This window comes from Crocodylus porosus, unplaced genomic scaffold (assembly GCF_001723895.1).
Source record: "Crocodylus porosus isolate Cpor-Errol unplaced genomic scaffold, CroPor_comp1, whole genome shotgun sequence".
Lineage (NCBI taxonomy): Eukaryota > Metazoa > Chordata > Crocodylia > Crocodylidae > Crocodylus > Crocodylus porosus.
The window spans coordinates 874,325-882,261 of record NW_017728933.1 but is presented as its reverse complement, the minus strand read 5'-3'; positions in this window follow the sequence as shown (position 1 = coordinate 882,261).

Below are 7,937 nucleotides of genomic sequence, written 5' to 3'. Positions count from 1 at the left end.
AATCAGCAAAGTAAAATTTTGCAACAAAATATTCTGTTCTTTGTTAAATGAGTTGCCATAACCATTTCAAGTAGCTCTGGAGCAAAATACTGTGACAGGCACTAGATTTTCAAGAGCACCTGAACGGTCAATCTCTCCACATTTCACTTTTAATTCTATCCAGTTCAAAATGGATTAAAGTCATGCCTGTGATGTAAGAAATAAAATCCTACCCCAGCAGCAGGCACTTCCTCTGGTGGCTGATAATGCAGGACAATCATCCCTTCAATAGGAACCTGCTTCCCCTGTGGGTCTTGCTCAAAGTTTTTTCCCTAAATCTGCAAAGATGTTACAAGTGGTTATTATTCTCCTAATACAGTTTGTCTGAATTAGCAGTAAAGCTCAAATGCTGCACAAACACCATTCCGCATGCAGTGTTTGTTGCAAAAGTCAGTAATTATAATGTTTAATAATTCTCTTTCCTTTAATAAAACTTCTCTTCCAACATTAGCTATCCTCATGTTAGACTGGACTAGCTAAGACACAACATATTGACTTATAAAGTGTGTTTCTGCACACACCTCCCACATTATACATCTACCTCCAGTATTCTGAACAGGCTACTCCATTTGGCTAGAGTATCCTTTCCACAGTCTTGGGACAGCACCCTTTCATTTCTTCTCCCACAAGATTTTCAGATGGACAATGAATTTCCTCCAGTCCTTCCTCCCTATGCTACAAAGGTCTGCTTAATTCAACTGGTACAGCCTCCCAGAAGAGGCTCTACCACTGACTTCAGCCTTGGAAAAAGTATCCCTTTCCCATGGAGATTCCCAAATGCCAATGACTAGATGTACGCCATAATACATGCCTTGCTGCCCTGTGAGTACTAGGGAGACTGAACAGAAAGCTGGTTATTTACATGTGTTCTAAGTGAGGATGCTTCCCTTAGACGAAGTCATTTTCTTCAAACAGAATGTCTCAAATTGCACACTGTGGATTTATAGATTTGATTTTCTCCAGTGCTTACAACTACATCCCCTTAAACAGAGGAGGCCCCGACTCAGTTACACTTTTATACATTTTATAAACACATTAAAACTTAATTTTAGCAAGCCACCTACTCGCTGGAAAAAGATGCAAATAGCATCAGTATGATCCTTTTTATGATTCCCTGTTAAAGTTGGTTGCTTTCATGGAGGTAATGACTCCTTTACCCAGTGCCTTATTTAAAGAGTTTTTCATTAATATTTAGAATACATTGTATCCACAAGGACTTTTATTGATGGAGGAAGGGGAGCAACATACACCTTTTGGTTCTCTGACTTCCAGGCTACTGTAAAGCAACAGTTACCTGTGATTGCAGGGAAGTATAAATTGCTGTAGTGCTTAAAACTTGCAATTCAGACTGCAGGCTCCAAGTGCAGAAGACAGCCACAAAAGCTAACGTAATAACAGGTGGTGTAAGCCAGCCCTAGAATAAAATACTAGGGTTTTGTCTGCCATCACAAATTAGACCTTCACATTCTCATCTGTGGTCCCTGAGGGGCTATCCCCCCCTGCCCCCAATCAAAAAGCCATGCTCCAAATTAAGCAACTCAGCCGTTCATCAGAGATGGGCTGACAATGGTCCTTGACAGTGGGCGTATCTACACGTGCAATTAATGAAGCTGAATAAACTCCAGTGCAGTTCACACCAGAGTTTATTGCTCCTGGGCACCGTGGTTGCACATGAGCGTTGGACCGCAGCAGGTTGTGCCAAGGCAATGCAGCCCTCACTTGCAGGAGGTCCCGGGGATCAGCCTGCCAGTCCAGGGCTGCTCTGACCCAGCTCAATGTGCTACAGAGGGGCTGGCTGTGGCACGAGGGTGTTTCAGTATGGGGATAGCTGGCAGGCAAACCCCAAACCGGGCCCCAGCCAGCCCCAGCGTCTACACGTGTGTTGCAGAAGAATAAAAACTCCACTGTAGGATAGTAGTCGTGTTTACAAGTACTAATCTCCAGTGGAGTTAATTAGTTTACTCTGTCCTAATAGTATTGCACATATAGATGCTGAGACATGTCCCTATGAGCATACACGTGCATTTCCTAGCAGCTAGCAACAACATAGTTGTGCCACTGCACATGTGCTCTGGTGCACAGCAGATTGACCTGAGTGGGGATGGGGAGCATCTGGGCTGGCCCCAGAAGCCTTACCTGGGCTCCTGGGGGCCTCCCAGAACTGTAGGAACAGCAATCTGGGCACACAGAGCCAGGCCAGTAGTCTAAGTGTGGCTCTGGCTGGCCAGACTCTGGTTTCAGGCACCACAGGCAGCTGCCATGCACCACAGGCAGCAGCTGACCCAGGTGACATGCCAAGTGCTGCTTGAAATCGTGCCGGTCTTTCCCATGTCATCTCCCACGATTTAACTACCCTCTCTCTATTCCTGATGCCCCTTGCCTTTCATGGCCAGGGAACCAGAAATGCCATGGTGCCATGAATGCTCTGCATAGGCCAAGCATAACCATGGAAACATTGAACACTGAGCTGTACAGAGACTGCACAAAGAAGGGCAAAGCATTGCCTCGTGGTCCAGGTCACAAGACTGGTCAGAAATGAGAGCGAAGAGACACAGTGCCCCGCTTTATTGAGCAGCCTGGTGGGCACGGGCCTGTCCTCTCTGCGGAGCACACCCGCCTGCCCTTCCTTGCCCATTGGCCTGATCATGGAAGATGCATAACCCCGGAGGCTGGTGGGGTGCAGCGAGGTCCCGCAGGCAGCGGTGGTGCAGTCAGTGGTGGGAGCGCCATGGCAGCAAGCTGCGAGCTCCCGCATGTGGCCATGATGCTGTTGGCGGCTGGGTTGGGGGGCGAGTGCTGACCAGTGGTCAGCTGGCAGTGGGGGCCAGCGGCAACTGGGGACTGCCCGCAGATGCCACCGGCAGCTTATTTGGGGAGCAGGGTGGTGAGCGGCGACTGCCTGCAGGTGCCACTGGCAGTGTCAGTGGTACGTTTTTGCAGGGGGTGCACCACCAAGCTCAGGGTGGCACATGTACCCACGTGCAACCCGTATGCATCGCCAATACACCCCAGGGCCCTGGCCCCCTTGCCTTGATCGGTCGAGAATCTGTGGATCAGTCTGGCAGCAGCTCACCTACCTATTTAGCAGGGGTCCCCCCGGGACCCCACCGTAAAGCCTTCAATTCACACTGGGTTTGCTTACAGCCCCAGAGACCTTATACCCAGGTGGAGCCCTGTTGGAGCAACCCTGGGGCTCCACATGCTGTGTAGGGTCTGGCAGGGGCATGAGGCTGCTTCAACATGGGGGCTGCCTGCTGGCTAATCCCATGCTGGAGCACTCTCATGCCCCAGCCAGCCCTGTCGTCATCTACATGTGCTTTCACCCCCGCCACCCCTCATCTACCTTCATTTACATCTACATCCTTTCACCCCCGCCACCCCTCCCCCCTACTCCCCTGGAGTCTTCCTGCCTGCCTGAGCTGCATGGGGGCCCAGTGGTTCCCTCCACGGCTATGGTGCCCCCTGGGACCTCCCAAACTGGGTGCTTGCAGGTGAGGGTGTAGCAAAACCCATAGTTTTCCTTTTTTAAAATTTATCTTAAAATGCATTCCCTCCCCTTTCCCAACCATTTCTGACTTTTCTCTCCCTCTCTGTTCCCTATAAATAAGTATAAGTGAGCTCAAACTTAGGATAAGCTTTAAACATTTTTATTTTGGTAGCAAGTTTTTGGTTTTGGATATCCATTGTTTTATAATTATTAGGTTTGTATGAATTTTTACTGTTGTATATTGTATATCATTTTTGTATTGATTTTTATTGTTTCATATGGATATTGTATGGTTTAGGCCTGTGTTTGTAAGTGAACCAAAGTCATGTCAAGTTTCCATTTTATATGTCAAGCCTCCACCTTCTGTCCTCTGCCTGGGCATCCCATGTTGCAACAATATAATTCATTGTACCCCTTCCATGTAAATTGGTTCCCCGATGAATTAGAATGATTGGGTATGATTGAAATACAATGGTAGCAGGCCTCTACTGAATGGCCTGTAATGACTGGGCCATCACCTCGCATTGATTCATCAAAGAACAACAGATGTCACTCAGGAAAAGAGACAAGACCAGCATTTGAAAAACAAAAGACCCTGCAAAACCAGCAACTCTATCTTTGTACCCCACCATTACAGACACGCAAAACTGCTTATCCCTGCATAGAGCATATATGCTCAGTACGCCAGGGGCTGACCCTTGCCTGGGCATGCCTCCTGTCACTAGGGTCACACAAGCTCCGCCCCTATAAAAAGGGGCAGTGAAAACAGATCCAGTGGGAACACCATTTCCATCTGGACCAGACCAGCTTCATGTCACCTATCTACCCCAGAGGCCCTGCTGGCGCCCCCCTCTGGACAACACCAAGCTGAAGGAGACCCTGGCTGGCCATCAAAGATCAACTTCTAGCCTGGGACAGGTAGATATTACCTGCACACCTCCTCCTACAATTTGGACTCTCTCTCCCTCTTTCCTCCTGGACTTCAGCCCCTGCACCAAGTCTCTTTAACCCCTGCTGCCATTGTGTGTGTGTGTGGGGGGTGTAAGGGAACCAATTTGGCATTGTGTCACCATCTCCTGTGTTCAATAAAACCACTGACATTTGTGACCCTGAGTTGGGTCATGTTTTACTGAATCCCTGTCCCTTCTTGATCTTAAATTCCAGCCACATTCTCTCTCTCAACTCCAGTTCCCACCCTCTCTGCTAGTTTCCCCATCTCCTCCCAATTCCATCTCCCCTTTTCTGCCACCTCTCAGCCTCCCCTTGCTTTCCTGCTGTCCCTGCTGCTTTTCCTGTGATTTTCTGCTATCCATTTTCAGGGTTCCCTGCCTGCCCCCCAGCTTCCCAGCTCCTAAAGTCCTGCAGTTTTCTCCAACTTCCAGCACCCACTGCCACTCTCTGCAACTTCTCTACCTGCCCGGGAGCCATCCTCTGGCTCCCCACACCAGAGCCTCTTTTAAACACCCACGCTTTCCCTTAGTCCCATTTTTCCCTCTCCCTACCTACCTTTTCAGCTCCCTGGTAGCTGTGCCGGCATGCTTCCCTGTTCTGCAGGCTTCGGGTGTTGTCTTTTAATCAATTAAGATCATTTAAACTGAAGTTACCCTCAGCCTCAGTTCTTCAGCCCAGGCCCCTGTAGTCTACTGGTTCTAATCCTAGTCTTGGTAACTTTAACTCCCTACACTTCTACTTTCTTACCTTAACCTTTCACCAGGTATCCCAAGTACACCAAGCACATACATACATATATATCACAACACCCAACTTAGGAACGCACTTGTGTGTATGTGTGTAAATTAGTGAATACATACTCACACACGTATAGATATCATTGTGTGTGTGTGGTATATGAATTAGTAATCCACATAAGTGTATTGAATATGCAGGTGTTGGTAACTGATTCTGTCTAAATTTGGTGTGTGTAGTGTGTGTGAACCTAGACTAATTATTTTGAACATGTGTGTATCTGAGTTGGTAGTGTGTGTGTGTGTGTGTGTGTGTGTGTGTGTGTGTATGGCATTATGTGCATGATATACAAATCAGTGATCTGTGTCTAACTTTTGGGGTGTATAGTGTATGTGCCTGAGTTGGTTTTATGTGTGCATGTGCAGTTGTACACCATGCCCTCCTGTCTAACAGTGCAATATTGAGATCCTGAGCATTGGCCTGACCCCTCAGGGCAACGGGGTGGGCCCCCATTTAGTCTACAGATGCCCAACGTGCTTTAGTTAATGCACGTAAATATAGTATCTCCATTGTGAGGTACTAGGAACAAGCGCATTAGGCTATTTTAAAGTGCATTAACTAAAGAGTATGGGGTACCAATACACGAGTGGAGGCCTCTCCAATGCACTGGAATTCCAGCATGTTGTAGCAGACTAAATTAATCAAGTCTACTGGACCGTAGCAACTGCTGCACTCCAGCAGCCTCCTCCACCTCATGCATCAGTGTCCCCATGCTTAAAAATGGCAGTGAGGGTGCTTGAATTTAAGCTTGTCAAATTAGCTTTAGTTCAAGTGTGCCCTGCCACCATTTTTAAGTGCAGGGATGGTGACACAGGAGATGTGCTTTAATTAGATGATGGGGGCATTTTAATTAGAGCTTCACCCCCCCAACCTCAGGACCATATGTAAAAGTGCTCAGAGTTCTTAGTGATGCTTAACACACGTAACACTTTAATGCACGGAAAATAAAGAACACTTTTTTTTTCTTTTTTTTTTTAGTGATGCTTGTTTGAAAGTTACATGAGGGTACCTTCATAATCAATATCCAATTATAAAAATGTAGCTTTAATATGATAGAATCATGCTGTGAATAAGAAGGTAAAATATAAATATCTGTTTGGAGCATCACAATTTAGAAATTAGTGTAACCTGTATTCTTCTCCCCGCCTTACACAAGTTTGATCAGCTGTCCAACAGTTGTTAAAAACTCCCAGTAAGAAACTACATGTGCTCTTAAGCATGACTAAATGTAATGCACATTAAGCTAATGTGCATTAAGCTACTTTTGGCAGGTGTCTACATGTGCAGGGACTTGAGAGTAAAGTTAGCCCCAAGTCCCTGCAACCCTGTCATGTGCCACCATGGCCACTGTGGGGAGATCGGCCCTCCAGCCACATGGCAGCCAGCACTTGGCAGTAATTTGAAGCCAGACCCAGCTGCCACCATCTGGCAGCCATCTGGGAAACTGATTCTTGGCTAGCCCCTGCTTTGCCCAGGAGCCACATGCCCAATGCAGGGACAGCATGTGGCAGGTCCCTCCTTGTCAACCTGCCTCCCCATACCAGGGCTGCACCTGCCCCTGCCAGTGATGCCCAGCACCCTGCACTCCCTGCTAACCCCCTCCTCCTGCACTCCCTGCTCCAACCCACCTGCCCCACCACCCACCCCCGACCAGACACACTCTCAGGACATGCACATGGGTGAAATAAATGAAAACTTTATTACCCTCACAACACCCACCCCCATCCCTCCCCCCTCTCCCTCAACAAACAGAACCCCCCTGAACCAACAGAGCCCCTCCACCACTCTCCCCACCCACCAACAGTAATAAACCTGCTTACAAGGGAAAGATGATTTACAATATTTTTGATCTTCAAGCACAGAGTGGGGGGCTATGGAGGGGCTCAGAGGCAGGGCCCTGGGACAGGTGCTTAGCCTCCCAGACCCTGCATGGTTCCTGGCGCTAGGCTCAGGTTGACCCCCTAACATCAGGACAGACCCAACACTAAAGTTAGTGCTGGGTCACATCTACAGTGTTAATGCACATTAACTAATTTCACCTAAATTTGATACCTGTATTTTCAGGTATCAAATTTAGGCATGATTAGCCTAAGTTAATGCTCATTAAGAGCATGCACATGTACATGTCTGCCCATAATGAGCATTAACGTGTCTCATGTAGACACATCCCATGGTTCAAATTCATGGAGAGGGGTTGTGCTGTTTGTAACAATGGCTACTTCAATTTTGTTTGTAGATCCTCTTTCAGCCCACTTAAGTTCTCAGAAACAATATTAACACACAAAAGCTGGATGTGTCCTTATCCTTGGACACATCTACACATACATTAATGTGCTTTTTCTAATGCACATTAAACTTAGTACCTGTAACATGAGGTATTAAATTAATGCACATTAGGCAGCGCTAATGCACAGTAGCACAAGCACACACCTTTTAGGTGATGCTTATTGTGCAGTGGCCTATTTTTCTGTGCATTAGCCTTATAGCATCATTTTTATGCACTCCGCTAATGTAGAATAAAATTGGCTACTGTGCATTAGAGTACATGTGTAGACGTGCCCCTCATTGCTTTTTTTGCAACCTAGTGTTAAAGCTACCAAGGTGGTGCATTACAAAAAATACCAATAGATGTCATGCAAACTTTTGGGTTGCTCAAGATGGATAG